Source organism: Poecilia reticulata, chromosome 11, assembly GCF_904066995.2.
Source record: "Poecilia reticulata chromosome 11, P_reticulata-male-v2, whole genome shotgun sequence".
NCBI classification, from domain to species: domain Eukaryota; kingdom Metazoa; phylum Chordata; class Actinopteri; order Cyprinodontiformes; family Poeciliidae; genus Poecilia; species Poecilia reticulata.
The window spans coordinates 20452078-20465167 of NC_088840.1; positions in this window are offsets into that span (position 1 = coordinate 20452078).

Here is a 13090-nt window from a genome sequence, read left to right on the forward strand (position 1 = left end):
AGTTAATGTTTCTTAATGAAGAAGAAAGGAGAACTTTCTTCTTCATTGTGACTACCCCATTTAAAACAACTACAAAAAGTTTTACATATTTAGGCATTAAGATCACACCATCCCTCAATGAAATAAGCATAGCAAATTATAATCCCCTTGTGGAAAAAGTCACAGAAATACTAAATCGATGGTCAAATTTACCTATATCTATGATAGCCCGAATAAATGTATTAAAAATGACAATCTTGCCCAAATTTTTATACTATTTTCAAACACTTCCATTGCCACTGACAGACTCATTTTATGATAGTCTGGACAAACTATTTAATCAATTTATTTGGAGTAATATAAAAGCAAGACTCCGTTTAAAGCTACTCTATTTGCCCTATGAAAGAGGTGGACTTCAAGTCCCTAATCTTAGATGGTACTATATGGCCGCCCAATTAACCTCAGCCACGCATTACTTTTGTCCGATGGCACCTCCAGCTTGGGTAGACATTGAACAGCAATCAGTTCCAGATTTACCCTTAAACACCTTCCTACATTCTTCGGATATAAAGGCACAAAAAAAAAAAAAAAAAACCTTTTTTAAAAAATACAATTATAATTTGGCATGCAGCACACAAACATATGGGTGACTGTACAGAGCTATCACAATTTACCCCTATCTGGGGTAATGAAAGGTTCACCCCAGGGAAAAATGATGGAGGATTTAAGCTATGGAAAACCAAAGGCATTCAGAAAGTTAAAGATCTATTTGCCGATGGCATGTTGCTTACTTTTGATCAGCTATGTAATAAGTATTTAATACCTCCAAAATATTTTTAAATACTTGCAATTGAAAAATTATATGTCATCAAAACGGAAACAAATAGTGGATATTCCACCCTTAACAAAATAGAAGACGTGTGTGTTGGGGACTTAAAAGGGAAAGGTTTTCTTTCTGTGTTCTATAATTTGTTGACGCTTTCCTCTAAAGATTCTGCAATGGATAAGTTAGACGCTTGGAGAAGGGATACTCTTGAAGATGAGGAAGACTGGAATCAGGCCTGTTTGAAAGCACAAAATCAAACGATAAACACATGATTTAAACTTCTGCAATATAAATGGCTCATGAGAACCTATATAACACGAGTTAGGCTTCATCATATGACCAGTGACATTCCAGATTCTTGCACTAAATGCTTATTTGAAAAAGGAACCCTTCTCCATTGTATGTGGGAATGTCTTGAAATTCAGGAATTTTGGAAGGATGTTATAAGGTGTCTATCTGAATTGTTTAGGGTGAAAGTCCCATTAGAGTAGCGGTTCTCTACGTGGGCGGTACCGCCCCCCAGGTGGCGTTGAGAGGACGGCAGGGGGCGCTGGCGGACATGTTTAAAAAAGGGGGGCCTTGGGATGCCTTTGGGGGGCGTTTGGTCGAAGGTAAACTTCACACCTTAAATCCACAACAATACCAGTTTAGACTTTGAGCAACTTGGTAAAACTATATTGTGTAACATTAAATCATGCTTGGCTGCAACTGTATCAATGGCAGCTCTTCTTCTTCTTCTTGTTCTTCTTCCTCTTCTTCTTCGTGTGAGAGGAGGGTGAGTGGAGAGCGGAAGGAGAGCGAAAGAGCGAGCGAGTGGGTTTTTTCCTATCTTTGCGTTTTCTTTCGTATCATTGTTTCACTTGGTGTTTATGTTTATAGTTTAGTTGTGTTTTTGTGTTAACTTGTATCAGAGTTTGTTCAGGGGGTTTTGTGTTTTGGGGTTTGGGTGTGGCCGTCAGGCGTGCCTGGCTTGGCCGGCGTCTGACGCCATGGTGGTGGTTGGTGGCGGTGCTTTCTCCACGCTGACACGGAAGAACGGTGTCAAGGTGGGCGCCGATACTCCGTGCAGCGTGGAAGAAGTGTGCCTGGCGGTGGGGACGTTGATAGGACACGGGGCAATTAAATCAGCAGCCAGGATGAACGGGGCAGTGGTGATATTTGTGGAAAAGGTCGAGCAGGCCCAACGGTTAGTGGAGGTGGGGGTGACTGCTAACGGCCTTTTCCTACAGGTATCACCACTAGCTTTACCTTCAGTTAAGGTAACCCTGTCCAACGTCCCCCCGTTCATCAGTGATGAGTTTCTGGTAAAAGAACTGTCGAGACATGGTAAGGTGGTCTCACCGATAAGAAAAGTACCGTCCGGCTGCAAGTCCCCCCTATTGAAACACGTTGTCTCCCACAGGAGACAGCTATTCATGATTTTAAATAGGAAGGACGAAGAGCTAAATTTAAGTTTCCGGGTAAGGGTGGACGATTTTGATTATATTTTATTTGCTACTTCGTCCAATTTGAAGTGCTTTGGCTGCGGGAAAGAGGGGCACATCGCCAAAATGTGTCCCGACAGAGCAGGGCAAGCGCCACCGGGTCCGGCCCAGCAGCAGCCTGCTGCTGCCGAGCGGGTTAGAAGACCCACAGGGCGAAGCAGAGGAGATGCCCGCTCCGACCGCGGGAGAACCTGCTGCCGCGGCGGAGGAACCTGCTGCCGCGGCGGAGGAACCCGCGGCGACCTCGGCGGGGAAATCCACAGAGGCCGCGGAGAGATCTGCGGCGGCTGCGGAGGAACCCGCCGTGGCGGCGGAGGAACCCAGCGCGGCGGCGGAGGAACCCACCACGGAAGGGAAAGCAGAAGAGAGGGCTGAGGTGGTGGTAGGTGGAAGTGTGGGAATGAATGAAAGAGTGGGAGAGAATGAGAGCACGGTGGAGTGTAGTGATGGGAAAAACAGTAACGGTGGTGAGATGAACGGTGGTGGAGAGAGTGAAGTGAGAGAAAGAGAGAGCGTGCAAGGGGAGCAGCAGGTGGAGGTGAGGGAAAGCAAGGAGCAGTCAGAGTTTGACAACCAGGGAGAGAAAGAGAGGCGAAGGTGGGAGGAAGAGTAAAAGGCGAGAATAGCGAAGGTTTAACTTATGAATCGACATGGAAAAAATGACAGGGAAACGGAAGAAACTATGGAAGTGGAAGTTTCAGACCCACAAAAAAGACGGAGTAAAAGGAAAAACGTAGTAATGGCCGAAAAAGCCAGCAAACAGGCCTACAAGTTAACTGTTGAAAAGAACGAGGCATCCGACAGCAGTGATGCTGAGAACTATTTCTCAGATAGTAGCGACATGTCAACCACCCAAATAAACAGTAGAGCACCAAAATACCCAGTCGAATTATACAGGAACTTTTTAAGAGACACCAAAGGGTTTAGAGGGATAAAGATAGAGAGCTACTTCCCTGATCTTAAAACCTTTTATTTTTCCGCAAAAAGTCACATCCGCAATAAAGACGCATCCGGTTTCTCTGACAGAGATATATTCCGACTAAAGAAAATCATGACAAAGGTTCGAAAACAAATTTGATGCAATGATGCAGAGCACCATTTTATCATTTTGTATAGTTCTTTTTTACTTTTTCTACCTTGTTTTTAGCCTCTTTTACCCACATGGATTCCTTTAAATAGCATCTTTAAATCTTCATGGGGCAAGGAGGCTGAAAAGAGAGCGATGATCTATCAACGCTCAATCAGAAAAAGATCGATGTAATATATCTACAGGAAACACATAGCGACAAGCAAACAGAAACAGACTGGGTTAGAGAGTGGAGAGGGGAGGTTGTTTTAAGCCACGGCACCTCCCAGAGTGCAGGGGTGGGCTTCCTCTTTGCAAGAGCGTTCACCCCGAACTCCACTGAGATACAGCACATAGTACAAGGGAGGTGTCTTTTAGTAAAGGCACATTTTGACGGTTTTAGTATAGTTTTTATCAATATTTATGCTCCCACCACCAATGCAGAGAAGAAGCGTTTTTATGAGAAAATTGGGAAGGCTGGGTGATTGTGGGTCAGGAGATTACGTTTTTATAGGTGGGGATTTTAATTGCACTGGGAATGAATTTTTAGACCGCAATCACGCAGAGCCGCATCCAGCAGCCCAACGTGCGCTGAGGCGGCTGGTCTCATCCAATGGCCTGGTTGACGTTTGGAGAAGGATGCACGCAGGTGCCAGGCAGTACACATGGTCCCACCTTAGCGAAGGTAAAATCTCTTTAGCCCGGCTCGACCGTTTTTATTGTTTTAAACACAATTTTAATGTGTTTAGAACATGCCAGATTTTACCAGTAGCTTTTACAGATCACTCTTGCTTTTAGGTAGTGTTTTTATCAGAAACATTGTACCCAGAAGCGCCTACTGGCATTTTAATGCAGCTCTAACACATGACCGGAGTTTTAAAGAGGTTTTAGCGTTTTTTTGGAGCAGTTTAGACAGAGAAAAACGGATTTTACTAATCTTAAACAGTGGTGGGACCATGGGAAAGTACAGATTAAGCTACTAAGCCAAAAGCATACTCTCAACGTTACACGCGACATTACCGGATCTATCAGAGATCTGGAGATAAACATAGTGGGTTAGAACAACTTTGTGTATCACAGGAAATCGAGAGCATATTGAAGCTCTCAAAGCCAAAAAGCTAACCTTAGCAAACCTGCTGGAGAGCAAAGTCCAGGGCGCACTGGTCAGGTCCCGGATCCAAAACATCACGGAGATGGATGCTCCCTCTAGCTTCTTTTTTAGCTTGGAGAGGAAGCACGGGCAGAGGAAGCAAATCCACTCATTGCTATCGGACACAGGGCAACAGCTGAGCGAGCCGGGTGAGATAAGGAGGAGGCGGTGGGTTTCTATCAGTCACTGTACAAAAGCGAGTATAGGGAAGACGAGAAACTGTTTGGGGAGTTCGGGGACGAACTACCCCAGATCTCTGAGGAGATCAACTCCGAGATGGAGCGTCCCCTAGGACTCCAGGAACTCCACGCGGCCCTCCTCGGAATGCAGGGCCAGAGGTCCCCGGGCGTTGATGGGCTCACGGTGGAGTTTTTCAAAGCCTACTGGGACCTTCTTTTCCCCGGACCTCCTCGAGGTCTACAACGAGAGCCTCACCACTGGCTCGCTCCCTTTGTCCTGCCGCAGGGCAGTCATTGCCCTGCTACCAAAGAAGGGAAACCTGCAGGGCATTAGGAACTGGCGCCCTGTGTCCCTCCTCTGCACCGACTATAAGATCCTCTCCAAGTCCCTGGCCGCGAGGCTGGGGAAAGCTATGGACAAGTCATCCACCGGGACCAGACCTATTGCGTCCCCGGCAGGTCCATGGTAGATAACATCTACCTGATTCGGGACATTTTGGAAGTCTCCGGTTCATTGGATTTAGATATGGCTTGATCTCACTAGATCAAGAAAAGGCATTTGACCGCGTTGAACACGGCTTCCTCTGGAAAACCATGAGGGGGTTCAGGTTCAGCGAGGGTCTTATGCCAAGGTCCAGGTACTGTACAGTAACATTGAGAGTATGTTGAAGATCAACGGTAACCTGTGTGCTCCTTTAGGGTGTGTAGAGGCGTTCGACAGGGCTGCGCCCTCTCCGGGATGCTCTACACCCTCTCCCTGGAACCCCTCCTCCAAAAAATACGTTCGTGTGTACATGGTTTGGTTTTACCTGGTTTACTAATAGTGTTGTTTTATCTGCCTATGCTGACGATGTTGTCACTTTTATTAGAGACCAACAAGACATCAATGTTTTAACCACCATCACAGAACAGTTTTCCACGCTGTCCGCAGCCAGAGTGAACTGGGGGAAAAGTGAGGCCCTGGCCGTCGGCAAGTGGTCCACTGGACTTCCGCTTCTCCCCCAAGGCCTCACGTGGAAGAAAGACGGTTTTAAATACCTTGGTGTCTTTTAGGGAACAAAGACATCGTCAACAAAAACTGGGAGTCCACCGAACAAAAAATCAAAGAAAAACTAGACAGGTGAAGTGGCTCACTCCCAGATGTCCTACCGAGGCAGAGTATTGGTTTAAACAACCTAGTAGCAACACAGCTGTGGCACAAACTAAGTGTGCTAGACCCACCAGCAGACTGCTGGGAACATACAAAGGGAAATGGTGAATTCTCTGGAGCGGTCGACACTGGGTGCCACAGTCTGTGTTGTTTTTAACCAGAGAGGAGGGGGGCCAGGGCCTTGTCCACCTGGCCAGCAGAACCGCAACTTTCGTCTTTTATTGTGCAAAAGTACCTGACAGAATCCCCTGTGTGGAGAGACGTGGCCAGCTGCATCTTCAGACGCGTCAATTGTCTGGGGCTGGATGCTGCTCTGTTTCTAACCGATTTTAGTCTTTAAAGCTAAAGGGGTTACCTCAATTTATCAGGGTGTTTTAAGTCCTGCGCTCTTTTTAAATGGAAAAGAGCACAAACGCTTAACTCTCTGCATTGGCTTTAGCAGAACCATTGGTGAACGGAGCGAGACTGGATGCCCGAGACAACAGTGTGCCAGGGATGAGCGAGGCGCTGACCAGGTCCGAGACGGTGACGCTAGGGCGGCTGATACGCGCAGCCGGGCCGGACCTCGCAAACATCGAGGAGGTTGGCGCACTGCTCGGGGTCCGGTCCGCCAGACTGACAAAGCGCTTCTTGGAACGGGTCAAGGAACGTCTGGCACCCGAAGAAAAGCAGCTCTTGCAGCTGCACGGGAAAGGGAAACACCTGCCAGACAAAAACGACCCGTTCCCAAGGGTGACCACAAGAGGCCGACCTAGGGGAAGACAGCGGCCCCCTATTGGAGGTGCAGAGCTGGACCTGAGTGCGGCAAACTCAAAGGGCACGTACCAATCATGTTGAAAGCAATAAACAAAAGGACACTCCACAACCGACCCACCAACGTATGGAGCAAAAAACTGACAGGACAAAAACCACAATGGAGGACAATATATAAGCCACCAATAAAAAAAAGGACTGGCGATCTCCAGTGGAGAATTCTCCACGGAGCAATAGCCACGAACGCGTTTTATCGGTGGATTAACTCTGAGGTTTTAAACGAGTGTCCTTTTTGCATGCTGCCAGAGAGTGTTTTTCACGTTTTATAGATTGTGCACGTTTATCCATTTTTTTTAGCGTTTTAATGAGATTTTTAGCTTGTTAATATGGTTTTTACAAACTCCGTTTTTATCTACGGTGTGCATCATAGCCGAGCCACCAGTTTTAAATCCCGCATTTTAAATTATTTAATCTCCGAAGCAAAAATGGCTATATACATAACACGAAGAGACAGAATGCAGGCAGGACCTCAAGTCGATGTTGTGGCTCTGTGGAAGTGTAATATAAAAGCAAGAATCAGACTAGAGTTTACTTCCACAGAGCCACCGCGGATTTTAATGGCTTTACACAAATGTGGGGTTTTAACGGTGTACTGTGCAATATTGGTGATGACAGAGAACTAAATTTTAACAAGATGCTGACATAACTATTTATTTATTTATTTATGTGTTTTTATTTAGTTTTCTTTTATTTCATCCAGAACCGAAAGAAATGTGAAAAAATGCACCCTGTTTTTAAAATTATTGTACAATAAATGTGTTGTTAAAAAATAAAAAAAAAATCTTCTTCTTCTTCTTCTTCTTCTTCTTCTTCTTCTTCTTCTATTCAGTGTTTGTAGCTCAGTTCAGCGTTACACCGGCTGATGACGCTGCTGTGATTCACTTTGTCTGGTATTTATGTAGGCTACATATGTTTGGCAGTTCTGTGATCATGTCAAAGCAGCAATTTATATTAAAAAGTGTTTTATTTCCGTTTGAAAGCTGCCCGCTACCATGGAAGGACAACAGAAAATCGCTCTTATAAAACATGTAATTACTAAAATCACGACTTTGTATCCCTCTGAAAAATGAACCCATTGAAATAAGAAATCCCTCCATGGGTGATACCATGATAGAGAACGTTCATTTTATAGCGTTAACATGGTGCTGTAAGTGGTCCGGTATGAAACGGGTTTGATGGAACAACGGTACCACAACACTTTTAAATTTCAATAATCAGAATACCGAAATTGTTTCCGTTGTTTTAAAGACTTATGTCAGTCTGCCTTTCACCATCGATACTCTTCCCGACCGCCCTGCACCTTAGGGGGTTAAAAAAAAAAAAAAAAAAAAGCCGCGCACATTGCGCAAAACTCAGAAACATGAGAAGCGGGAAAAACGGAGCGACTAGATGTGAAATATGGCATAAAAACAGAGAATCTGACGCTGAACAGTGAAAAATCAACACATGATGTGAAACACATGACGATTAGGAGGCGCAGCAGGTGATGAGCGAAAATTACTGATGGTCAATAAACGATCATACAAATCTAGCAACAGGAAAGAAACTAAAGTGGACATAGCAATAAACCGACAGAGGATAATATTAATCAAATGAATATTGTTGAATTGTCATGGGCAGGAGCGCAACTACACATTATTCAGGTGGTTGCGAAAACATAAATCGGCGCCCCCCCACGAAGGAGCGTAGAAACACACGCCCCCCCCCCACCCCCCCCTCCTCCAGACGCCGATACGTTTAGGGCAAAACTCAACTCGCTACATTTACCCCGTTATGTGCGCGAGGTGAAGGAGCGTAAGGCGCGCTGAAGTGTACGAGAAACATAATCGGTGCGCCGATTCAAAACATCTACAATAATGATAGTAACATTAATAATAAATAATTGTCAGTGCAAAGTAGCCTACAAATTTTTTGGTGCGGGGCGGTGAGGGACTGGAGAAGGGCTAGGGGGGCGCTGGTCCGAAAAGGTTGAGAAACACTGCATTAGAGGTTAAAATCTGTGTTCTGGGAATATACCCAGTGGAATTTAAACAATCACAGATTAAAACTAAATTGATAGACTATGGACTTCTTCAAGCCAGAAGATCTATTGCGTTATGCTGGAGGAGCATGGACGGGCCCTCCATGGGACTCTGGAAGAAAGAAATTGCAACTCACTCGGACTGGAAAAACTAACATACATCGCCAAGGGTAAACAGCGGGACTTTGAGACTTGTGGGAGCCATATATGAGGATCATAGGGACTGAAGACGGAGCTTAATAATGGATGTCTTGAATGGATGTCTTGTTTACAGTTTTTATTTATATACTGTCTTGTTAATTTTCTTTTGTTCTAATTTAAAGGGTCTTTTTGGAATTAAACAAATGCAGGTTTGAATGGTGAATGCGTGAGTGAATGTGATGTTCATAATGTTAAGTTGATTGTTTGTAAATTTATGTCCTAAAAGAGAAAATTCAATAAAATATATATATAAAAAAAGAATGTGGAATATGTGCCGGTAAGCTAATATAAGTAAATATTGGACCGAACTTTATAAAGTGCCGTTCTACAAAGTATTTTAAATTAGTACTAAAGACAGAGTTTCTAACTTTTAATGTGATTATTTAATTGTTTTGGGGCATTTCTAAATAAAGAGCACAATGTTTTTATTTGATATAAATTATTCTGATAATTTTTATATTGACATTGATGAACAGACACACTTTTACAGTGTTTTATTAAATAATATATTTACATAATTCCATAATTTAATGTACATTTAACATTTCAAGGCAACAAATAATTTTCTTGTATTTATTTTTTATACATTATTGAGAAATGACTTTTGATTTATAAATCAGTCATTGTCAAACATTAAACTACATATTTTTCTTACTTTTTTCAGAGAATTTTTTTACAGTATGTCAACTCTTCTATTGACAGCAAAGAGTAAAAATAATTCAGAGTAAATTATTTTTATTTCATTACATAAGCTGTGCAAACCAGATTCCAAAAAAGTTGGGACACTAAACAAATTGTGAATAAAACTGAATGCAATGATGTGGAGATGGCAAATGTCAATATTTTATTCATAATAGAACATAAATGGCAGATCATCTCTTTCAGGGAAGACCCTGCATTTTTCAACAACATAATGCCAGACCACATTCTGCAGCAACCACAGCATCATGGCAAAGTAGGAGAAGGATCCGGGTACTGAAATGTCCAGCCTGCAGTCCAGATCTTTCACCTATAGAGAACATTTGGCGCATCACAAGAGGAAGGTGGGACAAAGAAGGCCCAAGATGATTGAACAGTTAGAGGCCTGATGGGAGAGCAGTCCTATTTCTAAACCTGAGAACCTGGTCTCCTCTGTTCCCAGACATCTGTTGACTGTTATAAGAAGAAGGGGAGATGTCACACAGTGGTAAAAATGGCCTTGTCCCAACTTATCTGGGATTTGTTGACGTCATGAAATTTTGAAACATATTTTTCCCTTAAAATGATACATTTTCTCAGTTTAAACTTTTGATCTGTGATTTGTGTTCTATTGTGAATAAAATATTAGATGTTGGCACCTCTACATCATTGCATTCATTTTTTATTCACAATTTGTTTTGTGTCCCAACTTTTTTGGAATCCGGTTTGTATTTTATTCACATATAAAATGTTTAAAAGTGCATTTTTGCATTCATTCCTACCATTCAGTGCCAATTCGCCAATTACAGGGGGTCACACTCTTAAGCCTCCCTGGTAAGGTCTATTTAGGGGTCCTGGAGAGGAGGGTCTGTCGGATAGTCAAACCTCGGATGCAGGAAGAGCAGTGTGGTTTTCGTCCTGGTCGTGGAACACTGGACCAGCTCTACACCTTCAGCAGGGTCCTGGAGGGTGAATGGGAGTTCGCCCAACCAGTCTACATGTGTTTTGTGGACTTGGAGAAGGCGTTCGACCGTGTCCCTCGGGAGGCCCTGTGTGGGGTACTCCGGGAGTATGGTATGGGGTACCGGGCCCTTTGATACGGGCTGTCAGGTCCCTGTATGACCGGTGTCAGAGTCTGGTCCGCATTGCCGGCAGTAAGTCGGACTCGTTTCCGGTGAGAATTGGACTCCGCCAAGGCTGCCCTTTGTCACCGATTCTGTTCATTACTTTTATGGACAGAATTTCTAGGTGCAGCCGAGGTGTTGAGGGGATCCGTTTTGGTGGCCTTAAGATCACATCTCTGCTTTTTGAGGATGATGTGGTCCTGTTGGCTTCATCGGAACGTGATTTGCAGCTCTCACTGGAGCGGTTCGCAGCCGAAAGTGAAGCGGCCGAGATGAGGCTCAGTGCCTCCAAATCCGAGGCCATGGTCTTGAGCCAGAAAAGGGTAGAGTGCCTTCTCCGGGTCAGGGGGGTCGTCCTGCCTCAAGCTGCTGTTCTTTAGTCTGTTTCAGCTTCACCATGTTGGTATTTAGCTATAAAGATGCTATGAGTCAGAGCCCAACATGCTGAAAATTTATTTTTCTGAATGTGAAAGAAAATATATATTTTCTATTTCACTTTGGATAATTTCTCTTTTATCCTTGGTTTTAGCCTGTGAACCAGGACGTCTCAGAAGTCATTGAGTTCTCCCTGAGTGACCAGCAGACTGAAGCCCTGGCTGTAACCATTGTTCACAGTATAATAAAGAAATGTTTTATTCTTTCACTTTTTGTATATTTTTAAATATTTCAATCTGAAGTATTAGTGTATTAATACAGATTATGTAATGAAATAAAAATAATTTACTCTTTTAGAATTATTTTCACTCCTTGCTGTCAATAGCAGAGTTGACATACTGTAATAAATATTTTTTCTCTGGAAAAAAGTAAGAAAAATATGTAGTTTAATGTTTGACAATGACTGATTTATAAATCAAAAGTCATTTGTCAATAAAGTATAAAAAAATAAATACAAGAAAATTACTTAGTTTCCTGTCTTGAAATGTTAAATGTACATTAAATTATAGAATTGTGTAAATATGCTCTTTAATTAAGTGTAGCCGAGTTAATTTTATATTTTTTTATTTTTTATGGTGAACCTTCTCAAAACACATGATTGCTGTCGCCTCTGTACTGCAGTGGGTTATTTCTGTTTTATACTGTTTTTACTTTTGGACTCTAGTGTGGTTCCAAATCCATCCCCATTATATATGTATATTTGTTTTTTCTTGGTTTTTGAATTGTATTTTATTTTGGTGGAGAAGCTTTTATTTTCTTGTTTCCTGTTTCTGTATCACATCCTGTGCGTTCGCGCTGCCTCCTCAGTTGAGACAAGTACACCTCGCTGCAGCAAACAGAAAGGGGCGGGACGGACCACTGTCAGCCTCATACCTTATTTGGAAATTGGACCATTGCAATCCGGAAGTGAAGGGGGCGCTATTTCCTGTATTATCCGCGGTCTTCCGTTTTTATTTTCTTTTTAAATCTATCTTCACCTTCACATTTACCACAGCACGGTATAGGTAAATGCTATTTAGTTCGGTTAAGAATAATTATTGCACTGTCAATAAATAACTTCTAATAGATGTTTTTAGTTCCTAAAGGAACACTTTAACATCTTCATGAGCTCAGAGGGTCAAACTGATAAATAATGAGGATGGATGCTCTCTGCTAGAATATTTCTTGCCTTCTTTCATGTTCTTTCAGCAAACAGTTGAGACAGAGATGTCTCAATTGAGACATCTCTGTTGAGACAGAGATGTCTCAACAGAGATGTCTCATAAACAAGACCTTTCAGGTCTTGTTTATGTCATTTAATTAGCTCTACTTCCTTAAGAATATGGAAAGGTGTGTTTTTTTGTTAGGGAATTTCTCTTTTACTGTTTTTTCAATCCATCCATCCATCCATCCATCCATCCATCCATCCATCCATCCATCCATCCATCCATCCATCCATCCATCTGCCGCTTATCCGGAGTCGGGTCGCTGGGGCAGCAGCTTCAGAAGGGAGGCCCAGACTTCCCTCTCCCCAGCCACTTCCAGTAATGTCAGAATTTATAATAAATAATAAAGACTTTGGTATTCTGATTTGGTAATGTCATTAGATTAGTTGTCTTACCACCCCCACGACACTAGAGGCAGCAGTAAACCCCAAAAAGATGCGACTAAGGAGCAGATTTAGAAGTACACCAAAAACTACAGAATTTGTTAAAAACTGTGAGCTGCGCTTAAGTAAATAAAAGATTGAAGTTCAAATACATGCTGAGAGTGAAACTCCTTCCTAAAGGTTGTTAAGGAAGAATTTTTATATTACTGGTAAATTTAGCAAAACTCTGGCTCTGATACTTCCTTTTGATCCCGGGTTTTCTCGCGTGGCCACGTGCGGGGACAAAAACACAACAATGCGTGTTGACGTCACAGAATTACAGGATTTAATCCAATCAGAAGAAAATATAAGATAGTACAGGAAACTAAAGAAAGACAGATACAAACATTGTTACCTG